Source organism: Pangasianodon hypophthalmus, chromosome 8 (assembly GCF_027358585.1).
Source record: "Pangasianodon hypophthalmus isolate fPanHyp1 chromosome 8, fPanHyp1.pri, whole genome shotgun sequence".
NCBI classification, from domain to species: Eukaryota; Metazoa; Chordata; class Actinopteri; order Siluriformes; family Pangasiidae; genus Pangasianodon; species Pangasianodon hypophthalmus.
Genome location: NC_069717.1, coordinates 24,412,391 through 24,431,211, shown reverse-complemented (window position 1 = coordinate 24,431,211; position 18,821 = coordinate 24,412,391). Strand labels below are relative to the sequence as shown.

General features: G+C 39.5%; 1 protein-coding gene across 10 annotated transcripts in view; it reads right to left on the bottom strand.

Annotated features, from left to right (window-relative positions):
- The window catches only part of sorbs3 (sorbin and SH3 domain containing 3), a 54,199-nt gene extending 35,734 nt beyond the window's left edge, over positions 1–18,465 (bottom strand). The window contains exons 1-2 of one of the 10 annotated variants that reach the window (XM_026925019.3): positions 16,704–16,723; positions 11,110–11,167 (exon numbers count right to left, since the gene is read on the bottom strand). The gene's annotated coding sequence lies outside the window, so the exon portion shown is untranslated. Of the gene's footprint in view, positions 1–11,109; positions 11,192–11,729; positions 13,051–15,421; positions 15,882–16,703; positions 16,809–18,422 lie in introns of those variants that run through there. The other 9 variants (XM_053236370.1, XM_026925023.3, XM_034306409.2 and 6 more) reach the window with 9 other exon arrangements.
- Positions 18,466–18,821: the final 356 nt, after the last annotated feature.

Below are 18,821 nucleotides of genomic sequence, written 5' to 3'. Positions count from 1 at the left end.
CCAGTGTTAAAGCCACAAGTGTAGAATTAGAACTTTTCAAAGCCTTGAAAACATCTATGGGTTAGCCTTAACATTTACAATCTCTGACTCCTTGCTATGGTGATATGGGAGACACACACATTTCTGCTTTCTTAGTTAAAGCAGTGGTCAGACTAAATGAATCAAATTTGCCTGGTGTAAAATCCAAGGATGCATTTTCTCCTGGTAATGGTTACTTTTGCTTTGCGCCGACTTGATATAGGTGAACTTTGACCTGTGAATATGTGAACCTCAATTAGGCAGGACTGTGGTCTCTGGTCAGTAAAAAGTGCAGGGTAGAATATGCTGTTTATCGTTTACAACACAGAGCCATCTTATCCACTGACATACACTAGGGTTTTTGTGGTAAAACTCTGTTTTTTTCTCCGCCTACTAGAATTTTCATGTTAACAATGTGGCCAGCTTTGAATATCTGAAGACACGTTTCAAGCCAGAACAATCAGATGCTTTGAAAACAAAGGCAAGGGCAAAGTTTCTTTTATTAAAAAGACCGAAAAAGATTATTTGAGTAAGCATACTTCTCAACATGGTTCATGTGGAGACACATATCTGACAAAGCCACTATGAGTTTTTTTTAAATCAGCTTTCTGTTGGAGCTTTCCACTAAGGTCAGTTCAGCGCTGGCCGCTCAGAGACTGGACAGAGACGTGTTTTTCATGTGGCCTGCCATACTTGGCATTACAGACTCTAATGACTATGGTCAGTTTCCTGAATCAAGTCTCTACTGCTACATGCCCTGAGGCACAGGGATTGGAGTGGTGATTGTCCTTTCCCCTATCTGTCATGACTCATCAGCCTGAATGGGCCTTGTTACATAACAAGGAAACAAGCTGTTTGTTCTGTGTGTGTTGTGCACACACCAGCATGCTTCACAACATGGTTGCTGTGTTTGTGCATGAATGCAGGCCTCACATTTAGGGGTGTAATGCAATGCCACTATCTGTATCTGTATCAGTAGCTGTATATTGCTCCAAACAGCTATACCTCTACACAGATTTGAGCCTTTCTGAAATGGGAATGCTCCAGAAACACTAGAAAACACTGGGGGAAAAAACCCAGAGGTAGAAATGGTAGCACTGTCAGTGAATTCTGGCTCTGACAGTTCCTCAACCTCAGCTACATCACTCAAGTTCTTAATTTATCTCAACTAGAGATGTGCATGGGGTGGTTTAGTTGGTTCTGTTCACCATAATATAAACAAACTCATATTTAATTAGTAATTAGCAGCCTAATTTAACTGGCCAGGCATTTCCTATGGATGCTGTAAATGCATCACGCAGCACCACATGTTCGTGTTGAAGAAAGTGGTCTTTGTTTGTCATAACTGACAGCTGGCTCATGATCGCAGATACCCTGTGAATCTTTCTGTTGCTTACATACCTACTTGCATGTGCATGTGCCTAGGCCTCCTCAGTGCATGTGTGTTTGTCTTTGTGTCTGTATACACACACACACACATATATATATATATATATATATATATATATATATATATATATATATATATAATGGTTGTGTGTGGGAGTTGTTCACTTTGCAAGTGTTGTGTACTTTGGAAAGCACTCCTCATTCCAGACTCATATTTCACAAGACCAGCTCTGACTCAACCTTAAACATTACCAAAAGTAGTCTGTAATACCCACAATGTAATTCACATAACTATGCCAAAACCTCGAGTTAATATTCAAGAATTTCATTGGTGCTCCCTACCCTCGCATCTGCAGAGGCAGAAAGAAGCACCTTTGTCATTTCTTATCCCATGACAATTACTTCTTTCAAGACAATCTTTATTTATTATTCAATTTAATTCAGCACGCAAAAGGTTGACTGAAATGAGCTCATGGTTTCAGACACTGTAGCTATTCATGCTGTTAACACCAGAAACAAAAGGAGACTAACATATGGTGTTTATCATTAGTAAATATGTGGATGTCAGTGAAGATTAATGAGACTAGTGTAGTCATATATCAGGACAGATACTTAATTCCTTGCTTTTCAAGGCTAATCCTGACTGCTTAAACTGGGATTTAAGACATGAAGGACATGAGTGTACTTGTGTATGTCTGTGTGTGTGTGAGTGTGTGTGTGTGTGACATAATAATATAATATCCTCCTATCCTTTGCAATTGCCTCCTGTTCTTCCTGTCAGAGCTGCGTCTTTGAGATGGAAACCACAATTTTGGCACCATTAAACAACAAAATAACAGCAGTACTGCACTCCAAGCCATAAAAAGCCATATAAAGCCAATAAAGCTGTTTGGCCTGGACTGCAGCATGCCTGGCTTCCTCAGGCCTCTATTACCTAAATGGGTACAGAGAAAAAGAAAGAGAGAGAGAGAGAAAGAGAGAGAGAAAGAGGGTGGACACAGCAAGAAAAACTCTAACGCCCATCTAAGATTAAGAGAGACAGCGGAGAAAGTCAACCTAATACGGTCAGGCTTCTTCCTGATAGCCAGGCCATAAAACTGCTCAAATAACTATGCAGAACTTGACAAGGCTTTAGCAGTGTTTATTCTCAACACATGGTTATAGCACGTAGACTTCCATCTATGCCTCATGTGGAGCACATCAGGAAAGGATGCTTTTGGTCCTAGTTAATCAGCTTCTTTATTCTAAACACATTAAAGATCCCTCAGTAGAGGCGATCTAGATAACATGAGTATTTAGGCTAATCTGCTCTCAGAGCAGCAATAACTGAAACACCATTTTGTATTGCTGTATTTTATCATGGCTTGTAAATCTCCAACACAGTCCAACACAATTTCTCTACATGAGTCTCTTTTTCTCAATACAGCAAATGTTAAAATTACTATTCATGATAATCACACGTAGGCTGCAAATGTGGTAGATAAATATCAGGCTTAAAAAAACACTTCCTTTAAGTGTCAGTGCTATTAATTGGAAAGTTATTATTAAATCCCAAGACTATCAACTGGCCACTTTCGGGCCTTGAGCAAGGTCTATAATTCTCCCTTAAGCCGGTTTTACACTGCAACTACAGCAGTCTTTTAAGATTTTCATTTTTCACACTGTATGATATGATCCTAATAAAATCCTGGCCAAATTCTGTAACAGACTGTACAATAACATATGTTCTCCATGTCAGATTTTAGAGTGAAGGTCCTTGAATGACAGACCTATGATTAATTAAAAATCCCTACATTCTGTTTAAGTCATCAATCATGCAGAAAACAGAGTTGCACAAATAGAAACAACGTGAGCTTGAAGTAATAAGGATATTTTTCTGACCGCTGTTTTGTTTATGTTTTGAAATTGCAACTACTGTATTTGTAGCTGTCATGAGTTTCATATAATCCTTTGCCATCCTCCTATTGGTAGTTTGGACAAGCATCATAGCAGCGGTCAGACTTTTAATAAAAAATTTCCAACGCTGCCACAATTACGTGTCCTAAGATCGCCCATCTCAGCGCACGACCTGAGAATTTTTTTATGATGCATGATTGTTGTCTGCAAGAGCAAAATTAAGCTGAAAATCATACAGTGTAAAGCCGTCTTTACCTGGCAGATCCCCTTACATAAGCGTCAGAAGAATACAACCGAAAATGTATTCCACTGCCTCTTAGCTATCAAGAGCATATTATTTAAAACCAAGATGAATAAAAATTTTAACTGCTTTTAGAAAAGCCCTAAAATGAATTTGATTTTAATTGTGGTCTTCTATGTCTTATGTGTTACTGCATTCAGAAAATGCAACAATTGAAATGTTAGTAAAGAAGGAAATATTGCTTCAAAACTTCAGAACCTTCGAACCTCTCTGTATCTCTCAGGTCTACAGAGGACAAGCAGATCAGGATGTTCTTATATACAGAATCATCTAAGCCTTTTGGCTTCTGTTTATCCAGCGAGCCCTACATGGACTTCAGGGCAAGAGTCGTTTCCTGGCCTGATGTTGAGCATGGAGCTTCGGAATGTCACATAGCCAGTACAGTAAACTTGGCAGTGACATCAGACACATTTCCCAGAACTCATGGCTACTTGGCTGCTCTGCACTTTTGGAGAGCATCTTTGAGCTTTTACAGTGGGCAAATTATTCAGTTCTATGCATCAAACTGGGATCATGTTGACAATTTGGGGTACATCCTGGGAAATCGCCTTCTACATTATTAATATTAGATATGACATTGTTAGATTGCATTGTTATGAGATTAAAACACTATTGCTTCAGTCACTTTGAGGTAAGCATTCGGAGCAGAGGTACCTCAGCCGCTAAGTTGCTAGTGACCAGAAAGTTGTCCAGGGATTGACAGAGATCTGGGTTGGGCTTATAACCAACTGCTCAACTAAATACATCATGTGTAAGTTGCTTCAAAATGAATACATACTGTATAAATCCAAACTAACAAAAATGACTGGACCTCCACGACTCCTGTATGGTCCATTTAGTGTTCCCCAAATCCATCCCTTTCATCCATTTCATCTCATCTAGCCATTTTATCCATCCCTTCAACCATCCAGCCATCCTTCCCTCCATCCATCTGTCCATCCATCATTCTAATCTAATCAAGCTTTCATCCTTAAACAAGCAAGCAGGATGTCTGTTGTTTGTTAAATGAATTGTTTTCTAAGCCTAATTGGTGTTTTGGCTGTTTTATAGACTGCTAGGTTCCGGCTCTGACATCAGAGGCTAATGTCGAAGAGCGGCAGACCTGCATACCAGCTGCATGGGGTAACAGACAGGTTAGACTGAGATAATGAATTTAGCTAATGAAGGGGAGGCCTGAGGGGTGAAGACCATAATTACTACCATATGGCGTAACGCATGCTGTGGTCACGTTTTATCAGGTTGTTTTTAAGTTCATCCTTATACCATTTTCAATGCACTGTAGAAGTTTTATAATTGGTCTTCCTTATTAACTGGCAGGTCTACTTAAATAATAATTATAAGCTCTAACTGTCATAATTATGAATAAAAAACTGTAAGCGTATACACAAAATGAGGATATATTCATCAAAGCTAGCATATTACTATAAGTCTTTGATTAGATTTATAATATATACATTATACAGGCAACTGTATACTAACCAACCGGATCCCACTATTTCATGTTTATAGGCTGTTGTCTCAAGAAATTTGTATGAAAAGATGTTTTGGCTTTTGATCATGTTATAAACAGTTGAGATGAAAGTTGTATGAGAAGCTGTAAATGGTTAAGATCACAGCTGGGTTTCTCATAAATGAGGCTGCTTTCTGTACAACTAATTTCACAAAAAAAAAATTAATTTGGCTTTAATGAAATTGCTCTTTCTTGTACGTAATCCCTAATTTCAATTCTGTATAATATAAAAAGGATGAGTTCTTTTTTAGAATGCAAATGGACATTAAATTATGTCATCTAACAAGCAATTCTTCTGTTCACGGCTATATTTTCTGCCAGTTTTGGGATAAATGCAGCCATAATTGGTTCCAGTCAACTATATTCTAGGCTTGAAACCAATAGTACTGAATACCTCTGAAAGCTCAGTGACATCATGAATCTAGACGTGGTCCTTTGTTATGGGTCCCATCACGAGAGTTTCCATTCTTCCTGCCAGATGTTTTGGGTTAGAGATAGCAATATAAGAGATATCAGCCAAGATCTCTGAGATACTATTTTTAAATAGAATTGTCTGTTCCAAAGCTTGGTGAAAAAAAAAGTGCAACTTCCTACAAGGAACATCACAGTGAACACATTTTTCCACAGCAATGTTTCAAGGTAACGTCACCCAGGCCCTGCTGGGATATGCAGTCTGAGTCACTGGTCTGGGAACATGACCAACCAGTAGGTGAATGGGAAAAATGATGGCATTATCACCAAAGAGGCTGAAGATGATTAATTTGAAATGTATAGACTCTTTTTATCGGCCTTGATATGTCAAACAAATTAGCTATCTTCCAGATATGTCTATCATCTGTGGTGCTGTGAGGAAATAAATACTAATGGTTTTAAAGTGACCAAATTTTACTTTACTTCATTACAAACATTAGCTTTACAGAAGTGCAACAAAACTTTCCAGAAGTTGCAAGAATTGTAGAACTGTTTGTTAAGCTTAATTTGTAGTATAAAGGTGAATTTTAGAGATTTTACAAAGTTTTGAGATAACATGTCTAGTTACGTCCATTTGGAGCACAGAACTATTGTCATAAGGATAAAGGACACACAGCCTTTCAGACTAGCTATTCTACATGTTAAGCTAGCAACAATCCCTACTATAACTATCTTTATAGTTTAACTTTAGGCTTTATAGTCTTTATGACCACCTTGTCCCTTGAGCCTAAGGAAGTCAATTGGAGCCCAGTGACCTTAGTCACAATAGCAAGTGTATCCAAAGAAGAGTGAACCCTGTCTCTGTTGTACCCCATGATGCAAATACGAAAGAGAGAAATGCATTATGCACAATGCACAAAGCATTAGTCATCTGGGTGGCAGACCGAGTGAAAAAGTCCGGTCAGAACTCATGCTGGATGTTCTACTTCTTCTACTTCTTTATAATTGGCTGGCCCAAGGACCACCAGCATAGATTCAGTGCTAATGTGTCCATCTGTCTACTAACCCAGACCACTTTAAGACAAACGCTACTGCCAAAGTCACTAATTATATATGTTTCTCCTGAGTTTGTCAGTATTTCTATCAACCACTCAAGCATTTCAACTACCAGTGAGGTCAAAACACGGCCCTTCTATTCAACTGCTGTGCTATTAATTATAGTGCCCTTAGACTGACCATGTCTTATTGTTCCACTAAGAAAGCACACAAAATTAGAGTCGCGTATAAAGTCTTCTTTTAGGTCTTCAATTATTAACCAGCCTGTCCTGTTCATTCGACCTCATTTATCAATCTTTTAGTAAAGTTTTCACCGAACTAAAAATTCCAGCCAGATGTCACAAATGTTTCAGTAAGGCTGATTTTCTTCATACACGTATGTTGATAAATGCCCATCATAAATGAAGTGCCTTCATGGCACATTTAGCGATGCCCATAAATCTTAATAAAAGGCAAAGCTCACAGAGCTGAAAACAACAAATAACAAGTAAACAGTGAAACAGATGTTTTCTATGTGCTCAATCGTCCAGTAATGCAGCTCAGCCACTGCAGTGCATCATCTACTAGACACACACTAACTCTTCCTCTTGTTGTAGGGCACCATTTCTTTTGTCCTAAACAAACGGCTCGTCTTTGACGTAATTTTTTTATTTGATTTGGAATGTTTTCTTTTCAGTCATTAATATGAAACAAAAAATTCACAAAAATTCAAATGAAATATGGGATAAATAAGTGATTCAAACTTGACAGCATAATTTGTAATTAAAATTGCAGTAACTCATGATCGCAGTAACATTGCTAATTATATGATTTGAAGCTAGTAAAATTTACAAACTAGCTGGATTTTGAAAAATACAACACTTCTTTTGTAAATGCTCCTGCAAACAATTTACGAATGAATTCTTTCAGCCCATTCAGCACAAAGCAGTTCTTAGATATGCCTTTTGATTATGGACTGACATCCCATCCAGATTGTATTCTGGCCCTGCGTCCAGTTTTCCCAGGATAGGCTCCAGATCCACCGCTACCTTGACCAGAACAAAGCAGTTACTGAAGATGAATGAATGAAAAGCTGGTTTGCTCCCTCTGCCACAATTGCCTGGCACCCTCAATCCTGTGATTAGACAAATTCTAACCCACACCTCTATCCATCCTCGGTGGTATTTGGAACACGTCCTGAACCTAAGCTGTTTTGTTTGTCACACTGGAAAAGATGAGCCCAATCAGTCATTGGGTCTGTCCAAATAGATCAGGAGACATAAATCCCTGTTTTAAGATGATTCCATAAAAGGAAGAAGATGTGTTTATATAGTGCAGATTGGTGCATGACAATGACGCATGTTTGCAGGCTCTGTTATACATCAGGGTCGTAACAAAAATCCTGAAAGACCATGCAAGTATGCATACAAATCAATACAACGAACAAGCACGATTGCGAGTGAGATAACTCAGCCCATTCGCTTCAGGCGATATCTGAAACACTCAAATTGTTTCCTACTTTGTTTGGCAAATGATGAGCAAACCTATCTAATCTATCAAATCTGGCCGTGTATGTGAGAGAGAGAAACAGAGAGAAAAGAAAAAACAATGGTTTACGAAGAGACCAGGACATTATCTATTAAGGAAGCAATAACAGACGAGTACCAGGTTACCATCCAAAATGATTTGTGAGGTGAGGCTCACAACACTTGACCTGGAGTCCAAAAAAATCTTCGTCATCCCTTCTTTCTCCTGTCTCAGCATTTCCATACACTCCCTTTATTCTTTTTTATAACACTATAATCCTCTCTCTTTCTTCCTCACACAAACACACATTCTCCCCTCCCTCTTTCACTTTGGCCCATACATGGCTCTGTGTGTCTGCTTACAATCAACTGTTATTAAAGGATACACACATTAATCAGAGACAGGCCCATCTCCTCACCATGTATGGCCCTCTGATCAGCCCAGATGCTGCATACCATTTGATAGTGAAGAGCCAGACACTCCTTCAGGGTCAAAAGACATTAAGGGATCCACTCGGACACGTCTGGCTGTTTCGAAACACGTCGGTCGCTGTTCGGATGTTTGCTCATACTTGTCTTTTACCTACTACCGCTACACTTGCTCCTGTAACCCGAGTTATGCTCTTGGATTAGTTTAAAAATGTACAGCAGCGTTAAGTTGTAGGAAGGTTTAAGAGACGAATAAGCTGACATAACGTTTCATGTTCTGCTTCTTAGGAGGAACTCGCTGTCCCCTGCTCATGTGGAAAAACACAAAGAGCAGTTTCTGTACTTCTTGGAATGCTGCTCAACATGTTTCTATTGAGTATTTGCTTAAGCAGAGGCAACTTAATATTCTGGATTGTGGGTTAAAAACTTCTCTGGTTTTCTCAGCCCATCCAACCGGGTGATTTAGTAGACCACAGCCCTAAAGTCTGAGTTTGGAGTTTGCTAGAGCAAGGAATGTCCGTTATTACCATTAGCGCTGGATACAAGCGGTTTCCCAATGGAAGCCTAGTCATATATCAGCCGTATTAAACTAATGAGGCATTGGTTCTCTTTTAGTTATATAGTCATCCTCGAAGGTGTAGCATTCATCGCTTCTGAGGCAGACTTTCCGTGCATAACACTGTACGTACTCTGTGACTGATAAATGCTCAATCCGAACACGCAACTGTTATCTTTCATAATGTGTTAAATATCTCAGATAGCACTAAAACAGTGGTATTCGACCTCTAAAACCCCCACACTGGAGTGCTAAGGCATTGTTATCAACTCTTTTTAGGGGAAAGTAGCTAATGCATGTTCAAAATGTCACTATTAGTCACCTAGACTAATTTGGTGATCAGTGATTGGTCACTGGGAACAATTAGGCACAATGATGATTGGGGATTACTCAAGCACAATTAAACTCAGGCTCTTTTCAGAAAGAAGGCCAATAAAGTACTCTAAAAAGTCACCAAATCTAGTCACTATGTTGGCAATGTTGGGCACAGGGGAACTACCGAAGGGGAAAATAATAAGCAGAATGGAAATTAAAAAAAGAAATACTACCGTTAACTCGCTTAATAGATAGCAACCTTATCTACTGTTCTACAATATGATAGTTAGTATAATGTTAGCTAGCTTATAGAAACCCTGTCTACTGGTTTACACAATATGCTAGTTAGTCTATTGTTTACCAGTGTATAGTGACCTTGTCTACTGTTTTACACAATACAACAGTTAATGTTAGCTAGCTTTTAGCCATCTTGGATACTAGTTTACACAATCCAACAGTCTAATTTTAGCTAGCTTATAGTGACCTTGTCTACTGTTTTATACAATATGACAGTAATGTTAGCTACCTTATAGCAACTTTGTGTGCTAGCTGACGCAGTATGATGCAATCTGTAATGTTTAATCTAATGATATCTAGCTTGCTAGCAACCTTATCTACTGTTTTACACAATATAAGAGTTACTCTAATGTTTGCCATCTTACAGAGATCCTTTTCCACAATATCACAGTTATTCTAATGTTAACTAGCAGCAAACTTATGTTCTGGACTAATGTTAGCCAGCTTGGTAGCAACCTTGTGTATTGTTCTACACAATATAATAGTCTAATGTTAGCTAGCTTATTGCAATCTTGCTCACTGCTTTACACTGTATAATAGCTAGTGTAATGTATGCTAGCTTGTAGTGACCCTGTCTACTGGTTTACACAATATGGCAAGTGTAAGCTAGCTTGCTAGTGACTTGGCTACTGATTTACACAGCATAATAGACTACTGTTAGCTATCATGCTAGCAATATTGGCTAGTGGTAAGCCACTGGTAATTTCACATTTATCAGAGATCCATGGGAAAGTTACATAAGTTATATTCTGGTACAGCCTCTCTCTCTCTCTGTCTCTCTCTCTCTGTCTCTCTCAGTCACACACACACACACACACACACCATATATTCCTTCATCCCTAGACACACGCACTAGTGGACTTGACACCAGTCACATTTACCTACAAAAAAGAGGAAAGACAGCCATAGAAAAGGACAGGAAATATGCAACCAGATTAAACTCTGACCTTTTAATGTGTAAGCCTTCCTTTTATGATAAGAGGAACAGAGTGACTCCATAAAAACCCCACTTCTGAGAAAATTCTCACTCATGCATGTTATAGTCAGTAAAAAGAAACCTTTGAAGGGAAGAAAGACTTTGAATGCAAGAAAACAAGGCTGAAAGTTCAGCAGGTTACCATATACGTTATTATAAAAGCCTGGAGATAAACTTGCTCTACAATTTCGTATAATGTTATACACTTTTATATTTTAGGGCTTCATGTTAATACTGATATTAATCAAAATTATACAGCCAATTTAAAGGGAAAATAGTGTTGTTTGACTGTATACCACAGCACTGTTGAATTCTTGATTCTGATTGGTCAGAAGGTGTTCATTAATTATCCATAACAGCAGCTCGGCCATAAGTGCCAGCTGCAAGGCAAATCACAGGTTTATATTAATGCACTTGTAATACATTATATATTCTATAGGAACAACTTACACAGGGTCTTGAAAGATGAGCAACTGGAAAATAAGCTGGAACGTAACTGGAACTTCACCTGGAACATCATTTAAATGGTATTCTTTTAAACGGAAACACAATTCATAACAAATGAATGAATACGCAATCACAGTATAGAACCAAATAATGTTAACACTGTTAACATCAATAGCTAACATTAACATTAGTCAAGCTAAGCTCACCAATCACAATTAAAATACAGTTAATTGTACAGCTTTACACTGTTGTTCAATTTACAGGAACTTTATAATAATGATTTCCATACACCACCCAGGATCATTCTAGATCATTTCAACACCACATATCCGTTGCTGTGTCTCCTTTAAAACAAATCAGAGCGCTCAATATGTAAAGCACCTGAGAAGTCGCAAAGGTAGTTGTCATTGAAAACAAACTGGTTCAACGAACTTCACATATTTGCTATATTTTTCATTCCCTGAATCATGTGAGAACTTACTATTTCTGCTCAGAAAGACATGACAGTCCATCGGAGGTTACTGTACCTTTCCGAATGAAGCCCTGAAGGCCTGGACAAGGTCTACAGATAACGAAGTTGTAAAGTTTGAGTGTTGCTATGTAATAGGGAAAAGTGAACTCACCAAAGTCTGTGTCAGAGATCTACTGGAGTGTGTGATGGTACTGCTGTGCATAGAGTCCTTAGGAAAACACAGCCTCTCTCTCTCCCACACACACTCTCTCTGACTGCACATCTAACCAGCTCAGACCTCCTCTCTCTCTCTCTCTCTCTCTCTCTCTCTCTCCCTCTCTGATCTCACCGACTGGCTACGCATTCTCTCTCTCATTCACTCACTCCCTCTCTTTTACTCTTACACTTAACCTCCATTCACTCCCTTGATAGAGTAACTTCCCCCATATAAGCACACACACACACACTTTGCTCTGCCTGGGGTGAACGTCCCGGTCACTAAGGGTTGCCGTGGAAACGATCAGGCAGCGTATACTTGACTCGTTCTTGGCTGACTTTCTGCACTGCAGAATGACATTTCAATAGGCACCAAACTTATTCTTTGTGCTAATAAGGTGATATATCTACAGCGAGTTGATAAAAACAGGGGAAGTCAAATACAAAACAACCTCCACCCTCCTAACCATGCTATTCTCCCTCCATTCTTTCTCTTATTTCTCTCTTTCTACAAGTTGTGACATAGAAAAGAACAGGTTTCTCCAAATGACTCAAAGAAAGACTGACATAAGCCTGGAGTAAACAATAATGAATCCCTTGATTCATGTACACTGTGGCCAGCTGTATACCAATGTATAGGTCTAGAGATTAAGACTTTCTGCAAGTACAGACATCACTTCTGAAAGAATTGCATGTTAGAAAGACATTAAGGGGTTACGCAATGGCTCGCCGATCCCCTCCATGAGCATGAACCTAGCATGGCTATACATGTCCGACCTCACACCCTCATTTAAAACAGTGCACTTACAGACAGGTGATTTCATTACTTCATTATCTTGAAGAGACATGGGGAAATCGCTGCTTCTTTCCAATGTGTGAGATCATGGTTTATTTTAGGCAGGAAATGTGAGAAGGGACCACCAGGCTGTAGCTGGTTTCACAATGCCAAGGAAATGCTGTTTTGATAAAATAGCTGGCAATGAAACATGAAATTACACCCCAACTCAAGCAGGAAAGTGGAAAGGGAGTTGTGGAAGCTTATATACCACTTTTACCACAGTGCTGTTGAATTCTCGAATATGATGGACAGAAGGTGTTCTGACTATAGTTCCAGCTGTAATTCAAATGATAGATTTATAATAATGCACTCATTCCAATAAATGATCATTTCTGTAGTAATAATTAATTCACAGGGACTTGTTTTGTGGCAGTTCCACATAATCTAAACCTAATAATAAAGTCATTTTGCAATTATTATTTTTTTGGGGTTCATTTTCATACTTTTGTTAACTTTGGTTTTTTTTTTTTTTTTTTTTTTTTGTTCTAGTCCTGTATCTGCCCCATCCTATCACTGGTTGATTACCCTAATGTGTTCACCTGTTTTACTGAGTATAAATTCTAAGCCCTTTATTAGTTTGCTTGTTTTTCATACTTGTCACAAAGTGTTGTCATGTATTTTTGTAACTTTTAAGTCAGAGCTTTTTATGTTGTTGTCTCCTTTTTTTGAAACTTGCTTTTGTGTTGACTTGTGATCTTGGATTTACCCTTGTGTGGTTTTGCCCACCTGTATTCTAGCCTCCACTATGGACCCTAATAAAGCCACATCTGCCCTTAGACTTCCATTATATGTGACCTTGCCGTAAAAAAGTTTTTCTGCCAATTTCTACAAACAGAAATTATTGCTCATGGTTCACACACATGATGAGGTGGATAGAAGATTAGGTTGAAAAATGCTGAAGTATTCCTTTAAATGTTCCTTGTTTTGTTTGGCTAGCTGTCAAACCCAGCATAGCAAAAGAATGCTGTGAACGTACTCTATACGCTATGACAAACATCTGAATAGGCAAAACTTGAAGGAATAATACACAGTAACACTCATAGTATGTCACTGACAACCATGACCTGCTGAAACTTGGATTAACTCGAAAAATTCCTCAAGGAAAAAAATGTAAACAAAGGAGGGTCGTAAACAGGATTATTTGTCTTAAAGTAGACAGAATAGTTTCTGTTTAATGTTGCTAAGACACAGAATCTAAACCAGTTCTCCCACAGGTGAAGGATTTCAACTGTAAGCTCACACAGCAGCATGGCCTGCAGGAGAGGCGTTATGTAACTGAGAGTTCAGGTGACAGGCTTCATTATTTCTGCAGCATGCAGTGTTTGCTGTTTGTACACATACACACACACACACACACACACACGTACACACATATGCTGTGTCTCTCCAACGAGACATGTATAAGATATGCATGATTACTTCTCTCAGCGAGTTAACAGTCTGTGAATATGCGTGTGTGTGTCTGTGTGTGTGTCTGTGTGTCTGTGTGTGTGTGTGTGAAGGACGGCTGTTTGTGAAGGTCTCTGGCTCTCTAGAGCTGTAGGAGTCAGCAGCTTTTTAATAATTCAGTGGTTTGGAAGGAGGCAGTGTAACTCAGGCCAGTACCCGAATTTGTATGTGTGTGTGTGTGTGTGTGTGTGTGTGTGTGTGCGTGAGTCATGCATATGTAGACATTTATTTCCAAAGACTACTAAAAAGCAAAAGAAGAGAAGAGGAGAAGAGAAGAGAAGGCCCACATGTATACACTTCCCTCATCCTACCTGCCAAAAGCAGAGCCGGTACTCCAGCACAGACAGCACATGTAACTATCCACAGTCATCAGGATTGTCCTATTTAGGGAAGGTATTCAACTTCCTCATTATCATCAAGCAGTAATAACTGAAAAATGCTATAAATGACATCAGCGTTGAAATATTATTAGATCCCAACCTTATGATAGTTTAACTAACAACAGTCCTGACAGTATGGAAGGAACAATGCTATGGGCAAGGCCCAGTGTTATGTAAGACTGTGTGTGAGTTTGGTTAACAACTCTGGCAAATATTTACTTTTAATACTGTGATGCTAATACTGCTATAAATCCACATGAAGTACAGATCCTAACAAAAGTTAGCATGTTTTTTAGTCTACTTTAGTACTTTAATTCTCTCTCCATACTAAACGCATCAGTCAAACTTCATAACCAAAATGCCAACTTAGTACAATGAAACTAATACAGTGGCGATACAGTTTAGTATGAATTAGCTACACTGACATTCTTGCAAAAACAGAGTAGCTACACATAAACTCCATCAATTTAAAGGCAGACCTCTGGCTAACATATTAAACTCTTCGATTTAACCATAGCATTTATAATTTTTGACCTCTTCTGTGGAGATACAGAAGATACTATAACAGCTAAAGCACCTGCCAGACCAAATTCATCAAAAGCTATTTCACTGAAGGGGAAAGGACGGAGGACGTGAAAAGATGTGCATCAGCTTCTGGAAGAGGGTACTTTTTGCTTCGTCCCAACTTTATTTAGGTGAGATTTGACCTGTGACTTTATGTGCCTTGGCCTTGTGAGCTTACAGGAAACAAGCAAACAGGGTCACTTTGGATGATTAGCCTACTAACGTTTTCTTGTTAGCACTGTTGGCAGCTCTGCATAATTAATAACATCCTCGCTTCAGCAAAGACCCCAACCAAGATGGATATTTGTGGACTGTAATGGAAATAAACTAGATAAGCTGATTAGCTAAACTTCACGTACAGAGCTGAGCTATTGGGCGAATCTTACATAGGTTCCAACTGGCCATATAGTGCAGTACCTGGGAAGTAGAATGTAGGGATGTAGCCATTGAGTTTTGCACCTTTGCAGTGATGAGGAAACCATTTGGGAGTTGGCCTACTCTTGGCTCTGACAATCACTGTTACCATTGGAAACACACATAAATATAGTTGACGTCATCAAACCTTTGCCTTGCTTTTCAGTCCCAGTAAAAGAGGCGTGGCCTCTGTGCCTGTCAGTCACAGTGAAGAAGGTGTGAGCTCTGTATTTTTCAGTCCCAGTGAAGGGGATGTGGTCTCGGTATCTGCCAGTCACAGTAGTGGAGGTGTGGCTTCTTTTCTGTCTAACATAGTGAAGGAGGTGTGGCCTCCAGTCCCAGTGAAGAAGTCATGGACTCTAAGGCTGTCAGTCCCAGTGAAGGAGGTGTGGCCTCTGTGCCAGTCAGTCGCTTGTAATGGAGGCGTGGCCTTCCACTCCTCAAAGCTAAAACTACTAAGCTGCACTTCTTTCATAACGATACCCTGTGATAGACTGGCATTCCATCCAGGGTGTATTTCCTCCTCGCCCAGTTTTCCTGGGACAGGCTCCAGATGCACCACAACCCTGACCAGGATAAAGCACTTACTGTAGATAAATAAATGAATGAAATGTTTACACAATACTGAATCACAATGCATCACATTAAAACAGCTTTTTATCATATTAAACAGTAATACTGCAATGACTACGTGATACACACCCTAAAAAAACTGTCTCAAGAATAAGATTAAATTTACTACGCAATTCCTGTCATATGTACCAGGACAAACACAGCAACCTTGGACAAGTGATGAAATCTTCCAGATTATAACAATCACAATGACTTATTACGAAATATTGTATGATAAAATTAGAAATTAGCTTGCTAGACAGAAACATACAGTTACTCCAGAGTTAAACGTCCTCAGTGTTCACCCTAATGCTGACATTCAGTTTAGTCCAGTTCTACAATGCAGCATGGAAAATATGCCTCTAGTGAATAAAACAATGGCACTTATACAGCACTGCTCAGCATATGGGTTAGTATCCCATTTGTAAGTCACACACTCTGTGCTTGGAATCCAGAAGATCAGGCTGTGCTAGCTGCCACAGTTCACATGAGGATATTAAAGTCTCTTTTCTCAATATACAAGAGTGGAGATTTGAATCGAGTAAACATGCACAAAGGAAGTAATTAGAAACACGAGAGCACACAAGGTAAGTGTTAGCTAGTGAAGCTTATGCAGAAATGTACAGTCGGAGTGTGTGAATGCAGTGACAGGAGAGAAACCTACTGTACCTACTGTGAGATGAAGTTCCAGTGAATCAGTTAGACAGAGGAAGGGAGTGTGAGAAGCGGGAAAGACGCTGTTCTGTTTTGGGCTGGGGGCGTCTACTAATGGGCTGTGCTTCTGTGACTCAGCCTGTGTGCAAACCAGAAACACACACACACCTCTCAGGGCCTAACAAGTTTGGGGGGCTCCATAATAGTTTCCATACAACACGCTCATGCACAGATGGAAATAATAGAAACTCCAGAGTGTTCTCAGAGGCAACTCCCTCTTCTGTTTTAGAATCAGGAGAACAAACCCATTTCCTCTCACTGTTTGAAAGCAGCGGTGTGGGTTTGATCTCTGTCACGTGGGCATATGGCTGGCACATCGGCTGAATACCAACCTTGTTAGCACACGCTGACACTTTCTCCCTCACTGTCCACCTTTAACTGATTATCAGTGAGAACAGTGTTTAATCAAAATGTTCATTCATTCATTCATTCATTCATTCATTCATATCCAGGAAGCATTTTATCTTGGTCAGGGTTGTGTTGGATCTGGTGTCTGTTCCAGGAGCCATGAGGCAGGAATACACCCTGGATGGGACTCCAGTCCACTGCAGGGCACCATACACACATTCACAAACATATAGGAGTGATTTATCTTAATGAATCCACCTACTGGCATGTTTCTGGGAGATGGAAGGAAACCGGTGGACCCAGAAGAAACCCACATGGATTGAACACAGGGTGAACACGCACAGAAACACCACGTAAACCTCACCCAATCTCATGATCAAACCTGGGACCCTGAAGCTGTGAGACAGCAACGCTTTCCACATTCTGCTCTACCCATTGCAGATTCAAATTCTTGAATCTGATTGGTCAGAAGGTGTTGATTCATTTTCTACAACAGCAGCTCGGGCTGTAGTGTTTTATCCTTATGTAAATACACCCATATCTCCATAGATGCCAACCAAAACTAATTCCAGTACATTAGGCCTCTGCGCTGCTCAGAGTTTGCCACATTTTTTGCTGTAGCAACTATCATTTGCATTTTTAAAAAAACTGGAAATGAGGAACAACACAGAAAGGTCAACTGTAAGAAGCTGATTTGCATATTACAGGCCATGTAGACTTGCACTCTGATTTAAATCTGGCTAAAGTTAAGGCAAATGTAAATGCTTGTGGTTAAAATCTTGTCAGGACATAAACCAGATGGAAGATGCATACAATGACCAAAGAGCATCTGCAATCACCGTGCACGCCAATGGACTAAAATGCTTCATAAGCTTTTGCACTCACACTTTTATGCACCCCTCTTCTATGCAGTCAGTGGAGATACTGCAAACACACACGCACACACACATGCACTCAGCTGGAAGAGATCAGTGTTTCTCTCACAGTTTCCATGCTCAGGTCCAGCTCCAGGCTGGCACGGTGGTTAACTGGCCCTTTCTGCTCCATTAATGTGCCTCGACTATGCTCATCAAGTGCCAGCAATCATTAATCTCATCTAAATACCTCTGCATTTACAATCGTGACATTTTGGAGGAAGACCAACCGTTCAAAAGACAACACCAAACATATGTCTCTAACTAAACATAGCTTCACTGTCAAACCAATTATTAAGTTTGCAAAGAAAAAAACAACATGCAAGTACCGACACCTAGATACATTACAAGAGGTTCCAGATGACTGAATGTCCATCTGCAAAGGTGCCAGGCAGATTTCTGGCTGTAATACTTACTCAAGCGTAACAAGTTCAGCTGACGAGCAGTAGACGATCCAGGGAAAATGGAACATCTCTGTGTAAATAGTATGAATCCTGCCCGTCCCTTTGCTTAGCTGATAAAAGCTGGACAGGCAGGTACTTTGCACCTGACATGGGAAGAAACTTCTCAGGAAGGCTGGGTTATATAACATTCAGTCCATGTAAATTTGACACGTGTCTTCACCTATGAACCTCATCACAGCATTAAAGTGCAAATCAAATTACGCTGCACTAAAAAAGCAAAATCTAGTAACAATATTTTTACATAAATTGTAACTTTGGTCATTGTTTTAATAACGTATAAAACATTTGGTTGCACATTTAAAAACTTTACAGCCATTTTTTTTTCACTGTTAGTGTTGACATACTAGTTAT